This window comes from Rhincodon typus, chromosome 21, assembly GCF_021869965.1.
Source record: "Rhincodon typus isolate 14 chromosome 21, sRhiTyp1.1, whole genome shotgun sequence".
Classification (NCBI taxonomy): domain Eukaryota; kingdom Metazoa; phylum Chordata; class Chondrichthyes; order Orectolobiformes; family Rhincodontidae; genus Rhincodon; species Rhincodon typus.
In genome coordinates, this window is record NC_063352.1 from 30,400,999 (window position 1) to 30,426,344 (window position 25,346).

Here is a 25,346-nt window from a genome sequence, read left to right on the forward strand (position 1 = left end):
CTGTCGATTAATAAGGCAATCCCATGTGCCAAACAAAAATAAAAATTCAAGGTCTTTGTCTCAATTATGGATATTTCTGGCAGTTATCCGTGATAATTCCTTTTAAGGGGAAAATATACCTTTCTAAAGCTCTCTGTGGGCAGCATTCATGAGTGTTATATCCAGATCATTCCTGCCTCCCACTTGTAAAATGGACGATTCCCATCTTTGTCTCACTTCTTTGTATGAATCAAATTTCCTTCGTGACTTTACAAAATGAATCTTATCATCTATAACTTTAATAGTTACTTCCATTCATCAACGGCTTTGCTGAATGAATTCCATTCTTCATTGCTCTATAAGATGGATCATTGAACAGATTTCCCTAAATGATTCCTGCTATCTGCAGCATTACTAATAATCCCCATTGCTTCACAAAATTTTCTGGATGAGTCCTACTATGTGCAGTTAAAATGAATGCATCCAACCTTTACCACTGTTTAAGAAATTGATCTCCTGCCTTTTCTGTGGCCACAATACTCTCCTAATTTCTCTTTATTTTACCCACTTAGGATTCTAAGATGCATCTTCTATTCTTGTAAACCTGGCTTTGTATCAGTCCAAGTTATTCTAACTTATTTTAATTTGTTTTTGTGACCATTAATTTCCTTTACTGTAGCTGTTTTTTGTGATGCTTGCAATCGAGGTGGTGACTCTCAATGTGAGTTGAAAGTACTCTGCTTTCTTCTTGCTTAGCCAGTCTGTAAGCTGCTTTCTAAAAATGTTTCTCATTCTGACTGGGAATTTCAGCTTGACTCACAAAGCCTCTGATGTCTGTTTGCTCTGCGACTGAAAAGACTTCTTAACTGCCTTGGTGGGACTGGAACTGCATGGTGTTCCTTTCTCATGATCACTGCTGCACCTCTCTTCCCTGGTCTGAAGTGGCTTTTACCATTGACTGCAGGATCTGCCTTGTTGAATCTTGCCACAGGATTTGAAGATGAAGCTGAATGAAGTCCACAGGCTTGTCATCATAATCAAAGCTGAACTCTCACCACAGCTCATCATGTGTAAGATCCATCAGGAAAAGTTACGGCCACCCCTTCTCTTTGCTGCTACCTGGGGATCTGTAAGACGTACTTTGTGTAGAATGGTAGAGAAAGATGTCCTGGTAACTTCACAAGAAGAGGCTTTTCTCTTAAACAAGACCTAGTTTGTTGTATGCTAATAGCGAGGTATGGTAGCTATGATTACAGAGACAATGACCAAGATCTCAATGTTAAGTCTTACACCTTCCAAATCTAGTGTTCTTCATCTGCTCAAGCCCATATGATATCATCATATTGGGCCATGCTTAATGCACTCTTCAACATTAACCCTTTCAGAACCCACAACTTTCTACAATACCCACCCTTCCCGATGTGCTATTCCAAGTGCTGTCATTTCACATTCCCAAACTTCCAAAGTTTTCTTCCTGTTGAGTAGTTTGTTGCCAGCATTCCTCCTTCCCTTTCATCTCAGTAATTTTCACAAGATTACTTAATGAGCTCAAATTAAATCACCAAGACATTAAATAATCTGTGTGGGAGGTAAGTAATTGATTAAGTGGATGATTAAGAAATTGAACATTGTCACATGTATAAAATCATTGGCAGTATTTTGTTCATGGAATGCAATGTAAATTTGAAATAGTAAATTAATGACAATGGATCACCAGTGAGTGGATGCTCTGATTTGCTTTTCTGTTTACTACAACGTTAAATCATTTCTTTCCAAATCTAGATTGATGAAGCTAGAAAAAAGTGAAGCCATTTCTAGTAATGTCCCATGATAAGGTAAATAAGCTTTTATTCCAGTTACTTTTTTATAATCAAGCTGCTTGATTATGATTAATTATTTACCTTCCTCAGTTATTATGTTCTCAAATTTTCGAACTATGGCTTGCTGAAGAAAATAAATAATCATAGAAATACAGGAAAAGCCACTGGGAACAAAAGCTGAAAAGTTAGTATCAGAGAATCACCGATGCAATAATTGCAACTCCTCGGTCCACTGTTGCCTTTCCCATTTCCAAGGACATGTGAAATGTTGTGGCTAGAACCTCCATTATCTCCACCGTTGCTTTCTTTAACTAACTAGGATACGTCCTATTGAAAATAAATGTCTTTTCTACTTTGAGTGCTTGCAACTTTGAAGTCTCTCCCCTTGTCTATTTTTATCCTATCCAATTTCTCAGCTATCTTCTCATCTGCAATGTCATCACCAGCATCCTCTTTAGTGAAAGCAAATATACTTATTTGGAACCTCAGACATCCCTGCTGCCTCCACAAGATTGTCTAACGGACCCTGTTCTTTTTTGATTACTATTTATACGTTTACAAAATAACTTTGTTATCTTTTACGTTACCCGCAAATCTTTTCTCTGTTTCCAATTCATATCTTTTTCCCCAATCCTCCTCTGGGCTTTCTATATTCAGCTTGGTCCTTTAGGACATTATGAGCTTGATATTTCACAAAAACCTCCTTTATCAGTTGATTGTATTAGGATGAGCAAAAATGTGCACAAGCGAGACACAGAGAATTGAATGGTTAACATGAATGTTACGGTCAATAGATGAATTAAATTTTGAACTAGTGCCAAGAAGGAAGTGTTGAGGTAATCTCAAAGGACTATGATAGTTATGTCATGACTTTGCACACAGTTCCTATAAAAGCAGCTGGTTTCTCCTAGCCCTGACAATTTCTGACAGCTGCATTCAACAGGCTGGAAACTACGGCCACTTTCTTAATTGAGCCAAAGTTATAAGACCATCAGAATTTCTACTGGAAGAATAGCAGTATGATTTTACTCACATTCGTGATGCACCTTGGGCGGATTCCTCAGGTGCAATGAACCCTGAAGGTGAAGGCCACAGGCTGTGAGAATACGTGATTTCTAACTTATAATGCAGCTCCTTAGTTTTAGCTCCCCACCTTCACTCTTTCCATCTGATGCATCTTGAAATTACTTCCAGCATGTGGCAGCATGTGGTTCAGAAACTCCAAAGGAGTGGCAGCCCTGCAAACAATGCATCAGCAGAGATCATCACACAACACAGGCAAGAGAAAGTAGTATTATAAAAGCGGTCTGGACTAAAGCTGCAATCATAATCATTGATTTTTTAAGAGAAGTCATTGAAATTTGTAATTACCTGTTTAGAAACATTGCCATAACTGAAATATTTCAGTGCTTGTTGTTTGGCATGTGTTGTATTACCTGATGCTTCAGCTTTTCATTTAATTTATAAATAAATAATTTGTGTTGAGCTTGTAAGGCCTGGTTTGGAACATGATTTTTTTCAGCAATTTGAATGGGATGTTATTGTAACATGCCACTACTGCTAATCCAATATACAAATGACTGAAAATAGAATAACTGATAATCCATTGGATCAGGCAGCTCTGCAAAGGCAGATCACTGAACAGGATGAGTTTCTATCTGCAGGGAATATGCTCCAATTATAAGACCTGCTGTGAAAATATTATGTGAAAGCCTTTCCATAAAATATGGAAATTGTAACACCTGATCTGCCTTTTCGCTATATATCCTGTGGTTAGAAAAAACTGAATGAAAAGCAAGCTGACCTACATAGCTTCTGCATGATATGAAGATTTTTGTAATGTCCAAATTTATCTTGTCAGACTTCAAAGGATACCCTTTTGGTAGGATAGCCAGTAGATAGAAGGCATTTGATGGGAATGTGTGAAAGCAACCAGTAAAGTAAAAGCAGGATGCTACTGCAAATAAATTGCTTTTTTTTTTACTTCGCTTGCTTTGTTCTATCAAATGGGATGAAATGTAATATTAACAATATTATATATCTAGACACAAATACAATTTCCAGTATCTCACAATGTTATCCTTAGTATATGACAAGCTATCATTTCTATCTTCTAATTAATTACATAGCATATGATTTCACTAATATCACATAACCACTTCCTGTTCTGAAAACTTCCCAGTTATTTGCATAACAGATCCTCTATAGGTACAGAAGAATAACTGAAGGGGATTTAAACTGTGATAAGGTATCAAAATGGTTCTGATCTTTGTTATTCAGAAAGTTAATTAGAACCACAATCTGATGGAATGTCAGTGAATGCCTTTTGCAAATATGCTGTAAAGAAACGTACACTCCATCAAAGGACAGAAAAATGTACAATATAAAAGGTGAACAACTTGGTGCAAATGAAGATTATTATGTGTAGGTTCGCATACAATAACAGAGGAAGAGTAGTAACCACAGGGGCACACAGGATATGATTTAGCAGAAGGTTCAAAACATCTTCTGGGAAATGATGTTAAAAAATATCTTAACATTGCAGAGGTTCAAACTAATACCTTTGCATCAGGTAATATTTTCATCTCAATTCCTCGTATGCATCTTAACCAAAAAAACAGCCTTTGAGCAAAAAGCTAAGTTTGTTGAAAAATATTTACCTGAATGTATTGATCATGGAACTGGGAGGTATGAGTGCATTTTTTATGTCTCCAGTTTAGTGCTAAAGACCATTGCTGATGCCCTCCTGGATGGGGATGTAGTATTAATTGTTTCCCCATCTTCTGATCTCATACACACACACACACAACACCCCCCTCCCCCCAGCATAATACAGTGCACCCACAATGATCCCTCCATCCTGGTAGCCATCACTCTTAGAGTTCCCACTGCCCCTATGGAAATTACCTAAGGGTCTTTGCTGACACTGGTCCAAATTCAAAGGGCAATTTATTTTTCCAGTTCTGAAGAAGTCATACCAGACTCAAAATATTAACTTTGTTTCTCTCTCCACAGATGCTGCCAGACTTATGTGTCTCTCCAGCATTCTCTGTTTTTATTTCAGATCTCCAGCATCTGCAATATTTTGCTTTTATTTGAATGGGGGATTTACTTTTAATTGGACTCCAAGTGCAAAATCTAAACCAGGTGTTTCTTCAGATCTATCAGTTCCATTGCAGAATTCCCAATAAGTGCCAACCAATTTCATGTGTGCCTGAACAGGAAATACTGATACCTCGAGAACAAAGTGAATAGTTCACAATTATGCAGATTTCTCATGTCATCTGTTAGGAGACTGGACAGTCAAAAATGTGTGATGCCACAGTGCCACCAGCTGGTGCAGTAACAAATGACACAAGGATCACATGACAATAATCGAGTCAATCGATTTTAATATGTCACTTTGGAATTAACCATACCGGTTGGAACTGTCAATGCCTTTCTGCAGTTCTTTGGTATTTCTCAGTGATGCTTCACCTGGAATTGTTACCATTATGTGTTTCAACACGAGAGTCAATGGATGTATAAATTTCCTTGCATTTTCTGTCAGTGTTTGTAAAATCAAGATGTCAATTTATCTCTGACATCCAAATCGATTTTTTAGCTTAATCCATTTGATCAATCACACACTGTGGTAATTTTGTGTTGAGAGATTTTTGATGCCTTGTAAATAATATATTAACTGGGCTGAGTGAGGACTAAGGATCTGAAACCAATTTGGTTAACTTGAAGAAATCCCGATTGTGGTGAAGTTCAAATGACTCTGATCCAAACAGTTCCTCTGACTTGCCAGGTTCAAGACTTATGCTGGGTCTTGAACACAATCCAGGTTGATACTTACAGTGTGATGCCAAAGAATTGTTGATGGTACCACATTTTGAATTAATCATTAATGATTGCCTTAAGATAACATCTTAAGACAGAAGAGAGGGGGTGATTACTGCAAAGTCTGGGCTTTTTTTTTTGTAACTTCCAGGTCTTGTCTGCATTCCCATCTGAAATGGGAATAACACAGCCAGTGGACCGTGTAGCAAGTTAAGACAGCCAAATGCCACCCACAAGAAAGGAAAGATTGCTAGTAAGCAGTTAAGTTGAAGAGACGGGAATTTGGGAGCGTTTTGTGGAAATCCAGAAGGAAAAATCAGTAAAACAGGTAAATGGGACATCCTGGTCTAACTCGTCTTCAAAATGGAGGACCAATATGTCCAGGATGTGGACTTCCAAGTGTTACTGTTAGTGTTTACTTTTGTTTCTTCTGGGAAAGCAGGGAGTTGGTAAGGAAAGTTGGATCTAAAAGGCCTTGACATTTCTTTCATTTGCCTTGGAGGGCTTGCTTTTCCTCCCAAGAGTTGGTGATCTGTTTTAACTTGGCAGGAGAGGCACTTTGTTTGCTGCTCAGGCCGAGGTTACAATGTAATTGGCATTCTGTTGACCCTCATTTTTGCTAATTCATGAGGCACCTGCCCACTGCCATACACTGATGTTAAAATCCAAAGGTAAACAGGGGAATGAAGCTGCCCCATTTAAAAAAAACCCTGCCAATCCATTTGTGCAAAATTGTGTGCGTTAGGATTCTCCATTTTAGCCTGTTGTCTTAATGCAAAAGGTCCTATTGCACTATTTCAAGAAGTGCAAAAGTTTCCCGAGTGTCCTCGACAACATCTCCCCTGAACAGCCACCACAAAAAGCAGAGTATTTGGTCATTTATTATATTGTTCCTCCTTTAAGCATAACTATGTTCTACCCGTCTCAGCTCTCAATCAAAATCATTGTTCTGCAGTGTCCTCCCAAATATGATAAAAATATTGTCATCAGGATACCTCCACTGCCTTTCTCTCTCAGCACTAGAGCAGACAACTTCTCAGCCTCTGTGATTTTAATCTCAATGGTAATTCACTCTCCTCCAAGTTCCCTGCCTTCTGAATTCTCCTAAATCCCTCAGTCCATGATACTGCAACCCATATTCACAGGCCCCTCATTGACCTTGTTGTTTTTGCTAGTCCCACCATCAATTGTCGATCAACTTTTCTCTGATTTCCCTGTGTCGCTTATCATCCCTGGAGTACAAATATCTCCAAAACACTTTTTGAAAAGTCTATCTCTCTAATATTTTGTCTTCAATTTGCCACCATATTTCAGCAGCTGCTGATTTGCTGTTCACATCTCCACTTCTGCCTTTGTTGCCCCAGTCCCCATTAAAACTGTTACTCACTCTCACCCTGGCCATTCCTGCATTATGGTCCACATTCCCACATCCTTGAGTCCAAGAGACAGAATTTAAGGGATGTGGCAGGTAATGATGTAGACAGGTCTGGCTAGACCACATAAAACACTCTTGGCTTTCGTTCTCATCTTCTGAAACTGGTCACTATTCCAGAAACTTTCTGGGACGTAAAGTAACCCCTTAACCCTAATTTCACTTGAACTGTTTTACTTGTCAGGTCATTGCAGAGGGCAGTTAAGAGTCAACCATACTACTGTGGATCTGGAGTCCAGTTCAGGTCAGATGAAATAAGAATTGCAAATTTCCTTTCCCTGCAACTTTGTTTCTCTACTACAAACTACTTTAAACTACGTCTAATGTTTCCTTCAATCTCACTTCCAAAAATGCAAGAAGCCCACAGATTTTGTTGTCAATAAGATTGAGGCCATATGATCAGCTTCCTTTGCTGTGCTCCCCCTTTTCACTGACCCACTTGGCAAAACATCAACTATTCCAGTGCCCCTAGCTGATCGCCCCCATTCGAACTTCTGTAAACCTGAGGTCACTCGAAAAGCTGTTGCCCTTGTCTTAACTTGCATAAAGTCTCATTTACTTATTGTCCCTTTGCTTGCTGACTATTAATCGGGATTATTTCTCCTTATCACCATCATTGTGACTTAATCTTAGCTCATGTCAGATAGAAACTAGATGCTGAGAATTCCGATATGAAAGTCAGAGCTGGTACTTGGTAGGGTCACAGTGGTGTTGCCGCAGTCCTGCAGCCATTGTTTGATTGCACGGTGTCCCCAAAAACCTGCTTTTGTGTCTGCCTGGTGCAGATCGATGAAGTCACGGATTGCTAATACCACGGGATCCTTTCCTGCCTGGGGCTGAGCAGGTGCCAGGTCTCTGCCAGTTCTCCAAGTGCCAGCAGTTTGGGCCATTTCTTTCTTTTGCGAACTGTAGAGATGCACCAGGGGGTCCTGACTCTGAAAGATACCCACTAATGTGTCAGGATCTGAGATGGTGGAGGATGCAAAAGGCAGCCTTAGCTGACGCTTCCTCTGTGGCATCTGTGCCCTCTTCCTTTAAGGTGGAGGAGGGGACATTTCATGGGGTGGGGCCACTTGATGACAGACACAGTGGGCATCCAGTTGGTGCCTGCAGGAGACCTAAGAGAGAAGGCCATGTTCAACAGGTAAATGTTGAAGCATGTCAACATTAAATGTACAATGGGAGTTATTGGAGAGTAGTGCAACAATGACGAATGCTCATAACTCAGTTACCAAGAATTGGAGGTTTCCACGTCCCTACAGGAGCAGTCCCAGTCTTTACCTGCAAGTGCCATGATCCTCCCCTCAGAGGGCATGAAGATGAATATCTGGCACCCCACCAGTCATCCTTGCTCTTTTGTCCTTATTATGGGCCATTTTTTTCCATAATGAGGGATAGGGAGGGATTGAGGAGATGAAAGTGGCTGACACTGCTGTTAGTGTTGGTGCAGGTGAGGGGAAAGGTGGTGAACTGATCTAAGTGATTGAGTAGGTGGCACACAGAATGCAGGGTTAGTAATAGTGGGGTGGGGGAGGGAGGAGATGGTTTGCAGTAGGCAGGAATGAGTGAGGGAAGATATTTCATGCAGCAGTGAGAGTGGGTAGAGCATGAGTCTTGTTGGGACGTGGGTGCACCAGCAAGGTTAAAATGAGTTTGAGATAGCAGGCACTTAACCCAGTGCAGTGGAGAAGATCATTGACCTTCTTCCTAGACTGTGGGGATTGCATTGACCTTGGTGGCAACCTCAGACCAGGCTGTCAGGATCTGTTGGCATAGCCTCTTCTGCCAGGGCTCAGAAGAGACCAGTCTTTCTCTGCACCCTGTCCAGCAGAACTTCCCTTTCTAGGTCCACAAAGCAGGGCGCCAATTTCCTCTGCAGCCTACTTCTTCAATTGTGCAGGGCAGTTTCAGACTCAACTGAGTGCACAACAGCCTTTTAAATGTGGCACTGGGGCAAAAGATCACAGGATATTCAGCAATGGCATGTACTTCTGGCTATGGTGAGTGGGAAATTAAGCTAGCATTAGATGAGAGGGGTGCTATAGGAACGGGGTCAGCACTTAGAGTGTGTTTGGAACAATTCTGCAAGAAAATTTCCTGAGCCTCACAGAGAGAAATCTTCCATAAAACTTGACAACATTGGCATTCAGGCAAAATATGGTTAAGAATCGACCCATTATCTCTTTAAATGGTTTTGTGTCATGTGTTCAATAACACTTCTGTAAAATGTCTCAGGACTTTTTTTATATTAATGGTGCTATACAAGTAGAAAATGTTATTTATGGAATTATAAGCACATGCAAATTAGCTCCTGTATTTCTGACATAACAATAGTGATTGCGTTGAAAATAAATTTGAAATATTTTGACATCCTGAGATTCTGAAAGGAGCTACACAAATTCAAGTTCTTTTTCAACCTTTTGATCCTTCTGGATATTGTCATTTTGAAGCTTTATTGAAAGTTTGTGCATTTTCAAGCACTGTGGATTTGTGCTGACAGCTGGAAGGGAGTCAGTGGCAGCAGGGCGAGTTGCTTTTTTTCAAATCTCCACACTCTAGTGGTTATGCATCTGTTCATTTATCCAGACTCCCTGACAACCTGCAGTGTGCGGGGTTGGGAATTGGGGAGGGACAGACATGTTCATGGCAGCTCTCTGGCATTCTGCTGGGCAGCGAGATGAATTTAGTTTTCCTAGGAATCTTGCATGTGCTGTGGGTCACTTGTACTAGGTTGCCTGTTAATGATATGTTATTCTTACATAAACCATCTGAGTGTTGACAATCTCATTTCGCTTTATTATTTCCTATATAGCTACAGCTGATGCACTATCAGATCCCATTAAGGAGGAGACTGGTGCAAAACTGCCAACAACTTGTTGCAATTCATAATTCACGAGTAGATCTTTCTTGCTACTTATTACTGACTCATCTGCTTTTCATTATAGGTGTGTATCATTCAGAAACCAATGTTGTTTCATCAAAATCTGTCCTTTATAAATGCATTTAATGGGAAGCTAGATAGATACAGAAGGGAGAAAGGAATAAAAGGTTTTGCTTCAAGTGTTAGATAAAGTAAAGTGGGAGGAAGTTCATATAGAGCATTAACTCTGCTAGAGAAAATTTAGGCCAAATAACCTGTTTCACTAATATAATTTCACAGTAATTCTGAAGCATTTTGAAACAACGTGATTACTTAGTTTCAAAATGCACTACATTATTTGGCAGAAGTGTTATGTGTCTGAAAGATTCCCGATCAATACTAAATTTACTAGAGTTCTCATGTCCAAACGCCGTTGTTGGATATGCATTTACTTACCATTGTCGATTGTTGGAAAAACTCATCTGGCTCACTAATGTCCATCAGGGAAGGAAATCTGCCATCCTCACCTGATCTGGCCTACATGTGATTCCAGACTCTCAGCAATGTGGCTGTCTCTCAACGGCCCTCTGAGAGGGCCGAACAAGCCAGTCAGTTGTGTCAATTGCTGCAAAGTCTCAACAAATGTTCAGCTTGTGATCTCAAGGAATTACTATTTTTGAAGTAACCAGGTTCTAAAAACACATTCAGATGAATATTTCAGTAACATATTGGAGAAACTGAGGCAGTGTAACTTAGAACCGGAAGGAAAATGGTGAAAAGTCAATCTGGAAACTGGAAGAAAAGGAAAAGGGACTTGAGGTCTAATATTCCTTTAAAAAACAAAAAGAACTGCAGATGCTGTAAATCAGGAACAAAAACAAAGTTGCTGGAAAAGCTCAGCAGGTCTGGCAGCATCTGTGAAGGAGAAAACAACCTTAACGTTTTGTGTCCGGTGACCCTTCCTCAGAACAGAGTTCAGGGTCACCGGACCTGAAACGTTAACTCTGTTTTCTCTCTCTAATCTTCCTTTGCCCAACTCTCAAAGTTTCCAGAAAGTGGGAAAATGTATGCTAATCCTGTATTCCCAGTTTCCTCTGAAAGAGCATAGAATCTAAACATCTCTGTACTCTCCTCCTGTTTGCACTTAACATTATCTAAGGAGATCATTTCATAGTATTTACAGCTCAGAAACTTAACAAGTTCATGCAGCTGTTTTAGATCCACACAAACTTCCTCATCCTACTCCAAAAAACTTCACCAGCATATCCTTGTATTCCTTTTTTCCCAAATATGTTTATCCTGCTTCCCCTTAAAAACATCTGTCGTAGTTGACTTAACTGTTCCTTGTGATTAAATTTATCCCTTTTGTGATTCTATCCCTTTTAGACACTTATTTTCCAAAATGTAAGTGGCCTCCGTTTTCATCCGACCAGAGTGCACAATCTCAAACATATCTGTGGAGATAAATTTGCTATTAAATATCCATTTGTTAATATGTTCTTTTTTGGCACTTCCTTCCTCAGGTTGAATTCAACTTTGTCAGTTTGATTTTACCTGCTGCTGCTGAGCATGTTATTTGACAGTGGGTAGGGGCATCTTTGACATGACCTCCTGTGATACATTCGGTCGGCGGGTGCTAAAATCAATTACCCATCACCTTTAAATAAATAATTGCTGGTCAATCAGTCTTGTTAACAAACCCATAAACTCTAATATGGCTGGCATGAGCAGTCAGGATGGAATGGACAGACCATTTTTAAAGGTCTTCATGAGAAAAGGCAGGAAGGAAAAGGACGTCTCATTCATGGGACACTATGCATGTTTTGGGGCTCCTGCCCCTTTGTCTGTGCTGCCTGCTTCTCAGAACAAGGCTTCCCACCCTGTTTTCTGGTCTCTAGGATCACTTCTCACCAAAATCCTGTAACATATCTCTCAGGACAGCCATGCTCCTCTTTGTGCTTCTTCCTTCAGTCACGACAGCACCCACTGCTGAGCCCTGATGCTGCCAGGAATGACGAAGCCATTGGCTGAAGAATTAACTGGCTACTCCTGAGTGCAGGGCTTCTTCCTGAATGACCAATGGACATCCTATTGTTGGCTGAGTTAGCTGGCCGCAGGCATGAAATAGCTGCAAGGTAACCTCACGCGGAACGAGTCGGTTTCTGACTGACTTTCCTCCTGACAGATCGAGCCATTCACCACAAAAATTTCAGCACCTTGTGTCAAGTTCTCAAATGATACTTTTGATGACCAAGTCCAAATAATTTATGCAAGTAGTGAAGAACAATGGTCCAAATACTAATTGCTGGAGGGCGACAGTTTCCATTCGCCACGAGTCAAGATAACTACCTTTAAACATTTACATTATGTTTTCTGTTTTGTCAGCTAGCTATCCATTCTGCTTCATGTCCCCTGGCACATTATGCTAATATTAGTGATAACTCTGTGTGAGGCACCTTTATCAAAGACATTGGGCTTCCCTAATATTTCCATTAGGTCTCCAAAGAATTTAGTAAATTTGGTGAAGTGTGACCTCCAAACCCTTGCTGAGTATTATTTTTTCAATTTTATTTTCCAATGTTTTTCTTTCATGTATTTGAGTAATGACTCCAATATATTCCCGACTCACAAGATTAAGTCAATTCGTCCAAAATTCTTTTAGTGTATTGCTATATTCCTCTTTTTGGATTTTAGAATGGTATGAGGTACTAACCAACTCTGTGGCATGATTATCTTTCTAAGGAAATTTTAGAAATACGTAATAGTATCGTTGATGTTGCTTTCTGTGTGTGGATACAATCCGATTGGACCAGGGATCTTATCCTCTCTGAAGTGAAAACAAAATATTGGAACAGTTAAGGTAGATAGTCAACAGCATTTCCCCATAGTTGGAAAGACTAAAACGAGAAGGCATAGGTTTAAGGTGAGAGGGCAGAGATACAAAAGGGGAGCAATTTTTTAAACACAGGAAGTGATGAATGTCTGGAACTGGCTACCAGCAGTAATGGTGGAAGCAAATACAATTTTGTCATTTAAGAAACATTTAGACAAGTAAATGGGTGGGATGGGAATGGACAGAGATGGACTAAACGCAGGCAAATGGGACTAGTTTTATTGTGAAAACTTGGCAGCATGGACAAATTGGGCAGAAGGGCCTGCTTCCATCCTACAGACCTCTATGACTCTATGGAAGTACTCAGCAAATCTGGCAGTATTTGTGGAGAGACAAACAGTTAGCAAATCAGATTGATGACCACTCATGGGTACGTAGCTCGGTTTTTCTCTCTCCACCAAGATGCTGCCAAATCCACAGTGTTTCCAATATTTTCTTTTTTACTTCAGATGTTCACCATGTTCAGTATTTTGCTTTCGCCTCTTCTATCCTATTTGTGTGATGAGTTAATTAATTATCTCCCACATCACTTTAAATTTTAAAAGTATTCTTATGATTTTTGATATTTTCTTCTTGTGCTTACCTTTTGTTTTAAATGTCAGTTTGAAAAGATATTGGATTTTATCTGTGTCCTTTACTCCAGTTCTGTCAGTGTAATGAGATCACACTTTGACAAGCAAATAGTGATTTATTCCCTGGACCTCTCAAGTACTCTATTTGGTCTTACCTGGCACTCTAGGACAGCAAACCATTGGCAAGCTGTAAACACAGAAGGTAATATATGTGTGATGTGGTGATTGGTACAGAATAGTTAAAGATAGTATAACCCAGGATTCTTCCATATATGCTGACTTTGAGTATTTGCAGTACATCTTAAAAGATGCAGTTACAATACACAGAAAATCATTCCAATTAAAGAGCATGTTACTGACTAAGCTGTCTTATAATTAAAGGGATGTGTCTCAGGAAGACAAAGGGCTGATTTTATCATCATTTTTGAGGGAGAAGGGCAGTTGGACTCCACGCAATATTTTGTCATTAGAGTATAATAGTTGGCAATTTGTTTCAGCATTTTAGATAATGCAACAAAATTATTTTTGTTGAAATCTGAAACTTTACAAAGTCACATATATGATTAGAAATGAAATAATCAGGCATCCTTTTAACCTTAATTATGGCAGTAGAGTGTTGTTTGATTGGGTTTCGCCAATCTTGTGATCAGGTGATCATATTCGTTACATGATGCAAAATATATGCAAATGATAAAAACAAATGCATGCTGTTTTGACACTGGGCTTTAAACCATCATCAATCAAGACCAATGCATTATCAGTCAAAGCCAGGCAGTCAGCTTTAAAAGGATTTTGCAGACCAACTGTTCTGCAAAGTAAGCTTTAAAGACAGTCTTTTGATTTATTTTTGTAAGTTTGCTTGTGGACTGAAGTGGGAATAGGCACAATTTTAAAAACTAAGGATTGCTGTAGGATTGCTGCACTTTTCAAAAACTAGTACTCTGCTTCTCACTGGAAGTGTTGTTAACATTGCAATGAGTTCAAGCAGTGGGGGAAGAGTGGTTAGCATTTGAGCAGGAGTCAAGGGGTCTGTGCACTTGTGACCAATTCTCAATGACAAATGCCTTCTGCTTGTCAACAACTAGGGATTGGCTCTCAGATAACTGAGTAGCTTGGGGGGTAAAGGTTGGACCTCCATAAGAACAGGAGCTGTGTCTTTTCTCTGCAACAGAAACCACATTAAGCTTGAAGATACCCAGTTTATTTTTTTCTCAGCAGTTACTACAAGCTGTGCTCTAAACCAGTAAAAGTTTGTAAGTGTGAAACAGCCACCCTATACCTTTTGCAGGCAGGTGAAAGTATCTGGAGATGAAGAATCAAAAAGCAGTACGTCTAGCAAGCCAAAAGGATAATGTCGGTGAACCCCATGAACAGGGACCATTGAACTGCCTTCCCCGTCTTTATCTCTGCCTATAACACCCATTTTATTTTCTTATGTGTGTTTGTAGGAGGCAAGTTTATAAAGGGGTTAGAGTATTAACAAGTCAATGCTGACAGTTTATAGTTGTTTATCTGTAGCTAGAACTTATTTATTTGTAATATGTCGTAATTTTTGTTAAATACAGAGACTGGTCCGTACTTTCTCTCTGCCTGGGTCTAAAAGTCATGCAGATAGTGACTGTTTAAAATTTTAAACTTTTGTGACAATTCCAGGAATAGCAGGGTCTGATATTCAGCACACCCCCCCAGTGAAGTGTAACAAAGTCTACAGCACATACCCTTAAAGGGTAGTGACAATCTAATTGCTGAATGCTTTGTTTTAGACAGTGTGCTTCAAGTTATTGAAGAAACATGTTTCTTGAACGAGAAACCCAGTGAGCGAAAAGAACCGACAAATCTCTGAGGTTTGGCTTCTACCGTCTGACACTTGCCTTGCTTACGTTCTATTGTCTGCCCTTTATGAAAACTGCATCTTGACATTTAATAAACATTTGGCTCATGGTCAACCTCCTGAATAATCTTCCTTTTGTGCCAATGGTGTCCTATTCCTTTCAATTATTCATTTCAACCAATCTATTAAAATGAAGTTTGAACACAGTTAGAGGCTACAGTCCCACCCTAGCTTGGTAGAATTGTACAATCCTCATTGTCAGCCACTGAGAGATGTGTTTTGCTCGTGTCCCTCAATTGTTTTGCCAAAAAAATGCAGGTAAATGAAGCCAAGTTGTCCAGTTTCCATCTCCATGTGATAAGATCCCCAAGAGTTTCAAGATTAAGACCATTGTCATTCTGAAGTGCAGTCCTGCTTTCGCAGACCACAAAATCTATAACTATCATCATTGAGAGATACTGAGAGACAACAGGAACACAAAGTAACAAATGGTGATTTTATTTTTGTTTAATTGAGCAACAGACCCTTCAGGTTCCGGGCCACTAGAACTGTGATAGTTGAAATATATTTTGATAAGTATAAACATTACCTGATTGATATGTGACTCCTGACCAAGAGAAATGTTTTCTTGTTCAATTCGGGACGAACAACAAATGGCAGCTGTGCTTACACTAAAACCTACCATTGCAACTTTAAAGCCATACAAACTGAAATGTGTTCAATATGAACAATGTCAAACTATCATGTCTTTGTCCAATTTGACATGCAGCAGGAAGGCAAGTGTACTGGACATTATATTCCTACAAACTTGTGAAAAAACATAATGTTAAGGGTAGCTAAGGAGAGAAATTTCAGATATGTGTACAGGAATGCATTCACAATCAATAGCCTGGATTTTCCTTTTGGTATCCGGAACTTGCCTTCTGGAAAACTTCCAGATTTATCCCTTGTGTGGAGCTGGAGGAACACAGCAGGCCAGGCAGCATCAGAGGAGCAGGAAAGTTGACATTTCAGTTAGACCAAGCAGAGGCTCAGAGACGGTTTTGCAGAGCACCTGCGCTCTGTTCATGACAAACGACAACATCTCCCAGTTACGAACCACTTAAACTCCCCCTCCCACTCCCTGGGTGACATGGCCATCCTGGGTCTCCTCCAGTGCCACAATGACACCACCCACAAACTGGATGAGCAGCACCTCATATTCCGCCTCGGGAGCCTACAGCCCAATGGTCTCAATGTGGATTTTACCAGTTTCAAAATCTCCCCATCCCCAGCATCATCCCATGTCCAAGCCTCCCTCTCATCCCCGCCTCCTTGACCTGACACAACCTGTCCATCTTCTCTCCCACCTATCTGCCCCAATCATTCCACTGACCAATCCCCACCACTGCCTACCTGCACTCACCTATCACCATCCCACCAACCTTCCCAGCCCCACCCCTCTTCTTTCTATTCATTTCAGAGCTCCCCCACCCCCAACGATTTCTGAAGTAGGGTCCTGACCCGAAACGTCGGCTTTCCTGCTCCTCTGATGCTGCCTGGCCTGCTGTGTTCATCCAGCTCCACACTGTGTTATCTCTGACTCCAGCATCTGCAGTTCTTATTATCTCAGATTTAGCCCGTGTTAGTTTTGGAGGTAAGCTCCCCATTGCAATTTTTTTGGTATTAGGTTAAATAACAATGTGTGCATGTCTAATTAAGGATGGTATTCTGTCGCCTAAGGCTTGTGGCCCAATGAATGCTCTCCGTCAATGACACATGGACAGGCCCACTGTATGAGATGGGAGATGTACCTGCCTTGAAGTGGTTTCTCAACAATTCTTAAAAAATAGATGAGATGTGACAGCTTCCAAGCCATAAACCTTCAAAGGATAGCTGGCAGCTATGGTGGTGGGGTATCTTAAAGGTGGGCAGGCAAGAGGTAAAGTTGTATTTTAAGAAAATGTTTTCTTGAGTTTTAAAACAAAGAACATAATATTAAAACAAAGAAATCACATTATAAAGCATTGGCTATGTCTCAGCTGGAGTAATGTGGACATTTCTGGGCATCACGTTACATGAAAGTTGTAAAGGTCTTCGAAAAAATCCAAAGGAAGTTAATCAGGGAGGGACTTGTGTTTTGTGAAGAGGTTATAAAGACTAGGACTCTTCTCCTTGTAAAGTGGTCGGTGAAAGGGAGTTCTGAAGATGATGGAAGGTTTTGATGGGGTGGATAAATAATTCCCTCTGGCAAATGGATCAACCACCAGCGGTCATTGATGTAGAATTATTTGCAAAAGATCGGGAAGAGAGAAGTTGAGAAATGTTTCCAATCTGAGAGCGGTCAGGATCCAGATAAGTTTAGCTGAAAAGAAATTGAACAATATTCCCGTTTCACCTTTGAGAATAGGAGAGAGCGCACGCCTTAATGTTGGGGAATGGAAAGTATTTTTGTTGACTTTATTGAAGGAAATTTGACAGCTTCTTGAGAATGAAAACAGGATTGTGGGCAAACTGATTTGGGGTTTAAGCACAACTGCTTTTCAAAAGATCCAGAATGAGCATAAGTAGTCTCCTTCTGTTTTGTCATTTTCTCTGTTTCTTAAATATGTTATCTATATGTTTAGGAAGTAAACAAAGTCCCACTAACTCATTAGAACTTTAGAGACTTCAGAATATGTATATTGCACATATACAAGTATTGTGGATAATTGGGTGTGTAGCAGAATCCTGGTGGCAATTCCTCTTTTAAGAGCAGATTATAGCTTAGAAAATTTCAATTCTCGAATCAATCTACATCATAGTGGAATTTCAAAGGTTAATCGGAGATTCACTGGGGTTAAATTGCTTATTTTCAAGCAGCACACACCCCCTGAGGGTACCTGCTGAGGACAAGCACAAGGTGTCCTTTACTCTCACATGGAACAGATGTTAGACCATTTCAATTGCAAGTAGAGAAATTATTGCATGCTTCAGATCCCTAAGGCAATATTCGTGTCCTCAGAAAAAGAACCTTAATCATTGGTAACAGAAATACAAAGGCATAGACTGACTACAATCACTATCCCAATTGGCAGAATTCCCATGCCTAAGATCCCGGACCTACAGACTCTGGTCTGACACTTGATCTCCATCCCACTGATGACTGTTAATGATCAGCCTAACCTCCAATCTCTGCGTCTGCTGTCCACTTTATCCTCCTATGACCTCCAGGCAGGGAATAGATGGATATGAACCATATGCAGGCAGATTGGATTAGTTTACAGTGACATAATGGTCGGTGCAGACACGGTGGGCTGAAGGGCTTGTCCCTGTGCTATACTGTTTGATGTTCCTCAAACCATTCAAAGTCTACAGTCACTGTCCCGATGCTTAAACATGAGCCCTGACCCTATGTTCTGGCTCTGCTACATATTGGAACCATCTTGTAATGAAATAAAGGAGCCAATGTCCGGGGCTCCTTGGTCCTCCCAGTTCTGTGTGGGTTACTGTTGCTGGACCACAGCATCTCTTGAAAATGACCAATCCCAGGTTGAAATCTTTTATCTCTGATGCAGGTGACATTCTCTAGAATGGTGCTTAGTCCAGAAATATTCCAAATCCAAAGCAAGCTACCAGGCTGAAAATGATTTGATGCCAATTCTAGCTGTTTGGGCAATCTGAACCTGTGGCAATACATTTTGAAAATTAGAAACCACCATATCACCCTCCCGTGATTTCAATACAGTCACGTCGGCACCAAGTAAACATGTTTGTCAAAGTCCCATTCATGAATTAGAGGCTCAAATGGATATTTGGAGTTACCCCCTTTGATAATCTGTTACATAAATAAAAGGACATCAACATCTGGAGAAACAATATTAGGGCTCATTTTTGTTAACACTGCTATAACATTATGGTTGTCTTTAAATGACTCAGTCCTAAACTGTATCTTCCAGTTTATTATTATTGCTTCGAAACATCTTGATTATGACAATTAGAATTTACTTAAACTGCCTTACCTGTCATTTTATGACATGCCTGCAAATCATAATTTTCAGAGCATCTTAGCAGAAACTAAAAATGAATTAATAATGTGCTCCATATGTTCTCCCTCAGCAGCATTTTTTACTCTGTATGTGTATATGTGCAAATTTAATGATGAGGCACTTCAGAGCTGCTTCAATGGATTAGAATTAAAATTTCAAGTCAACAATAGAGCATAAACGTAACTGTGAGTTAATAATGTTTAATTAGCCCGGCAGAGACAAGTATTGGCTATAATCTGCAAACTGTTGGGTGTAACTGGAATGGAAAAGGATATTTGTTTCATGGACAGTTGCAGTGAGTAAACCCTTTGGTTTGATTATTTTCAACCTGTTCCTCCTGTGGATTGATATTGCTATGTCTGGCCTCCTTTGGTAACCTTTTCAATGATCAGGTCATCCATACGCTAATTACATTAGTATACTGTATTCAAAACCAAGGTGGAAGCAGAATTTTTATTTCCTCGGACATTACTCACTATCTTTCTCCTGTGTTCTTCTTTGGCAATCAGCATCGTGACTAATCCATTGCAAAAACAGTGCTGGAAAATTAAATATTGCATCACAAAGACAAAGTCTTTCAAACTGCAAAAGGTGAACAAAAGAATTGAAAGCAGGCCAAGGTGTAGGATTCATGCTGCTTTGCCTTTCACATTAGATCAAATAGATAATAATACATGCTTGCATTATTAAAATTGTTTGACCGATAATGGAAGTTTGCTCTTTTATAGTGACAGAAGACAAGGTTTGGCAATTGCCACAGAGTGTGCGAAAACTTATTTTGATTGACTGTTACAAATTCTGATTTCAATTCAACAGGCAGTAGTTGTTGTATGTGTTCTTTACCTTTAAGAGAGGGTCACCTTTTCAGGACTTCACGTGCTGAGTGTATACAACATTGTGGTTCTGCCTGGCAGTTGGTCTGTGGTGGGTTTGCAAGATGAAGACAGAAATCAGTTAGTTTACTATAATGTATGCTTCATAACTTGCAACGTGTTTTACTGTTTTTAATAAACTGAGCCAGACAGTCAATTAATCTCTGACAAGCAATTGATTACTCAATCATTATCATTAGGATGGCACTGATGTCCCACTGCAAATCTTTTAAAACACTCTGACTGCATTTGTAAGATGTTTTCAGTGCTTATTTCGGTTGTGGCTTTGAATTTGTTCAACACTTACATACAGAATCATACACACTGGACACAAATCAGTTTCATGCCTTGATTTGATGATCATGGATTTTTATGTGCAAATAAGTTAGGATCTTAAGTTACAAATGCCCAAATTATGTTATTTATGGATTTCTCTGCACAAATGCATTGCTGAACAGAGAACTGGCTCCAAACCCAACTTTCATAAATGATCCCTGGACTATATATCTTAGAAGCGTGCGAATTCTGGGATCCATCAGGAGAAACATGATGCTTCGATCTGATTGGCACTCAGTTGTACTGCTGAGCACAGGTATTGCTCATGTGATGTTAGACTTTTGAGAACCAATGCAGCAGGTGGTGGCTGTATTGGAACACATAGCAGTCCTCACAGTAGGATATAAGAACACAAGAATCAGGAGCAGCAATATGCCATTTGGCCCATCAAGTCTGTTCCACTATTCCATAAAATCTGATTGTACCCTCAATTCCCGTTTCCTGTCGGCTCTCCATAACCCTCAACCCCCTCATTGATCCAAAAACCTACATTGCTGTTTGGGGAAAGAGTACTTCACAAACGAGCAACTCTCAGAGAGAAAAAAATTCTCTCCTCTCTCTTAAAGGGGAGACCCCTAATTTTTAATAATATGCTTGCAGTCACCAATGCACTGACTACACTTATTTACCATCTGTGCTTACATACAATATCAAGCCGATTTTAAAAATTAAAAGAAAAGTTCGACTTTGTTTAATACTTTATTTCTCTGATCTGAGATTTGGCATTAGCAGGTATACCACATGAAAAACCAGAATCAGGAAGGGACAGTAACAAAAGTATCTCTGAGCCACAGCATTGTATGAAGGATGAAGGCTTCAATCAAGTCCTGTAAATCCTCAGTGAGAGACTGGAAACCATTCATGTCAGTCTGCTACTTGAAACATAGAAAATGGGTGCAGGAGAGGGCGATTCAGCCCTTCAGGCCTGCACAAACCTCAGTCAGAAGTCAATTTCCATCAAAGAGGAGCCCCAAATGCTCCCTCAATCTATCCAAATACTAAACAAATGCTTGGCATTGTTGGGGAATCTATAAAAAAGGGAATGTTCTTGGAAAATCATTTTGAAGACCATAAGAGATAGGAACAGGAGTAGGCCATTCAGCCCTTTGGCCCTACTGTGCCATTCCATTGGATTATGACTGATTTAACTTTCCACACATCTGCTTTCCTACCTTTAGCCCATAATCGTTCAATCCTCTATGATCAAGAATCAATGTATCTCAACCTTAAATAGACACAAGAACTCTGCCCCTCTGTAGCAAGGAATTCCAAACACACTCAACCCTCTAAGAGAAGAAATTCGTCCTTGCTTCAGTTTTAAATTGGTACACCTTTATTCTAAGGTTAAAAATCTCTTATTCTGATCCTTTGGTCCTAGACACTCCCCCTTTAGGGGAAATGTCCTCTCAGCATTTACCCTGTAGGGCCCCTTCAGAATCCTGTATGTTTTGATGAGATCATCTCTCATTCTTCTAAATTCCAGTGAGTTGAGACCCAATCTGTTCAGCCTTTGCTCATGAGACAATCTGCAAGTTGTGCTTACTGACACCAAGGACCATCCTTATTCACAGTGATATCTGACATGAACTTAGTAACAAAGAGTGACATACCAATTAACGATACAGTTTTAATAAAATAGTAAATCAGGTAAGTGAAATAAAGTATTAAACAAAGTAGAACTTTTCATTTAATTTTTAAGATCGGCTTAATATTGTGGGCAAGCACAGATGTGCAACGGTGTCAGCGAGCATATTGTTAAAAATTAAGGGTTTCCCGTTTAAGACAGAGACGAGGAGAACTTTTTTTCTTTGAGGGTTGCTAGTTTGTGAAATACTCTTTTCTCCAGACAGCAGTGTAGGTTTTTAGATCGACAAGGGAGTTGAGGGTTATAGAGAGCAGATGGGAAATAGCAGTTGACGCTACAATTGGATCAGCCATGATTTTATGAATGGTGGAGCAGACTTGTTGGACCAAATGGTGTCCTGCTGCTCCTAACTCTTTTGTTCTTGTATCCTGCTTTGAGGGCTGCTACATGGTCCAATACAGCCACCACCTGCTGCATTGGGTTCTCATATGTCTAACATCACATGAGCAATATTTGTGCTCAGCAGTACAACTGAGTGCCAATCAGAAGAAAGCCTCATGTTACTTCTGATGGGTCCCGGAATTTTTGCATTTCTCTGATGGCCCACCAATAGGTGCCTCTAGCCTGCAGCTATCAACTCTGTCTCCATTTATCAGTTTGTAGCTCATCTTCTCATCATTTCCTCTTCAACAACTGGTGGTATCTGCCACCTTTGAGCCTCCCTTGCTTGCACAGCTGAGTTTGTTCACTGTGGCGCTCACCTGACCCTGCAAAGTCAAAAATAATGATAGATGCAGCTGGTATCCACATATGGGACAAAAAATACCGGTCTGTATATTTCCAGGATTTGTCACTGAGGCAACATGTTATTCCACAGATATGAATGAGTGCCTACAAGATGAAGAATAAAGATGGAGAGTAGAAAGATAGTATCTTAGTTTCCTTGTTAAGCTTTCCTTGCGCTCAGCACAGCCAATCCATTTTCATCTCCTTATAGTCTCCATTATCAGCATTTCTTTGTCCTGAATGTACTATCATCCATCCCTTAATCTCCCTAACTGTTGTTCTCTCTGTCTGGGTTCCATCTCCGCCTGCCCGCTCACTCTCCTTTCCCACTCCACTGTCTTCAACATATACAGCTACATATACCTATATTCCTAGCTACTATCAGATCAGAAGAAGGGTCACTGGACTTGAAACATTAACCCTTCCTTCCCTCCACAGGTGCTGCCAGACCTGCTGAGTTTTCCCAGCAATCTCTGCTTTTGTTTCTTACTTTCCCTGCTTTGGTCATGCCATTGAATTTCCTCTGGCACTATGATACTGCGGATAAGATAACATGGCTGCATGTGTAACCACATCTATCCACAAGCCCCATTTCCTTACTGCAGGTGACTGCTGGAATGTAGGTAAGGCAGCAGACACACCTTCTTTCTATTGGGACTGACTGTTGGTCTTCAGTTGAGAGCAATTATTCTTCTGTAATTTAGTCGTAATTTGTGTGATTGGAAGTTACAGGTATTTAAGAATTTCTACAGTGCAATTTAACTTAATTAGTTTAAAAATCTGTCGGACAGATAACCATGCATCCTCACTATGAAGAAATGTTTTCTCATCACTCTGCAGCCTCTCCCCTGCCCCTTGGCATTCCGTTGCATTGTTTCAACTGCTTGTGAGCTCTGAAATGCAGGAGTTGTATCAGTTTTACATTTAGATTGTATTCCAATAAACTTAGCAGCAGGAAATGTTTGCCTAAGAATAGTTGCATCCTTGGGTCTAACTTCTGGTTTAGGCCCACAGAGGAAATTCAAATGCCAAATATTTATCTATTAAAGATATTTCAACAGGGAAGTAGGTGCGTTAATACTGAAGACTCTGTTTACAGGAACAAATGATTTACATATCTAATGTTATTTAATATTTAAATTTCTCAGACTTTCGTCGTAGCACGCTCAACAGTGCATGATCAGCTAGGATATTAAATGGGCAATCTCTGGATAAATTCGATGTGTGTTGCTGAGCACTGTTATATTATACATAATGTACTTTGCTATAATCTGGATTAAATGAGATGCGTGGAATATTTTTACCTTATTAATGAGGCTAGAATCTATTTAGACGTTGGAAATTATTAGGCAGCACATTTAAAAACCATGATATCACTGCAAATGCAATTTTCCTCTTGAATTTAAAGACTGTCAATTTAGTTTTAGAAAGTATGAACTGAATGGCAGCTCTGAGTCCATTTTGTTCTGTTTTGATAGCTTTGTTTCTTGAGGCTTGTAATTTGCTTGTGCAGTCATCTCATTTATAAATGGATTGTTCTAGAAAAGGAGCTTTTAATTACAGAATTTGGACCAATGTCTAAATAAATAGAAGACAAAGCATTTGAATATTTTTAAGGTTAATTTGTAAGAAAAGTATGTTGGTAGAAGATAGATTTGATCAAAACTAAGTAAAGTTTACAATAAATGAGCATCGCACAGAGCATGAACAGGAAGAAATATTGAGGAGGAAGGTGTTTACTCAGGATCTACAATTTGTAGCTTGAGTTTTTAAGTATATTGTTTGAAATACTTATTTTGTGGTACAGGATAATTTGACTGCAGTATTGTTACTTATGAATTTTGTTTCAATTAAGGGTACAGGTTAGAATTATCTTACTAAATTAATAATCCAGAAAACATGAGTTCAAATCCCACTGAGATTAAAAAATTGTATTGACTTTTCAAAATCTGGAAATAAAAGCTGATATCAATAGAAGTCAACATGAAGCAATTGGATTATTATGGAAATCTAATTAGATATTAGCTTCCTTTGGAGAAGGAAATACACTTTCCTGCATGTCTTCCACCTAACTGTCCAAATGTTTCTGTTATTTGCTCACAGGATCTGTGCATTACTGGACAGCATGTATTTCCCATCCCTAATTGCCCTTGAGAATTTGGCAGACAGCCAAATGGTTTTCTGAACCATGGTAGTCCATCTGGTGAAGGTATACCCACAGAGCAGCTAGAGAGTCAGTTCCAGGATTTTAATCCAATAACAGTGAAAGAATGGAAATATATTTCCAAGTCGAGATGGTGTGAGTCTTGGATGAAAACTTGCAGGTGGTGGTTTTCCAGTGCATCTGCTACCTTTATTTGTGCAGGTGGTGGAAGTTGTGGGATTGCGAGGTGTTGTTAAAGGAACCTTTGCTAAGTTTCCGTCGTGCATCTTGTAAAAGGTACACGTTTCTGCTACTGGATGCTGATGTTGGAGGCAATGAACATTTAAGGTTATGGGTAATGTGTCAATCAGGATTTATTCAAGACAGGGTTGAGCTTCTTGACTG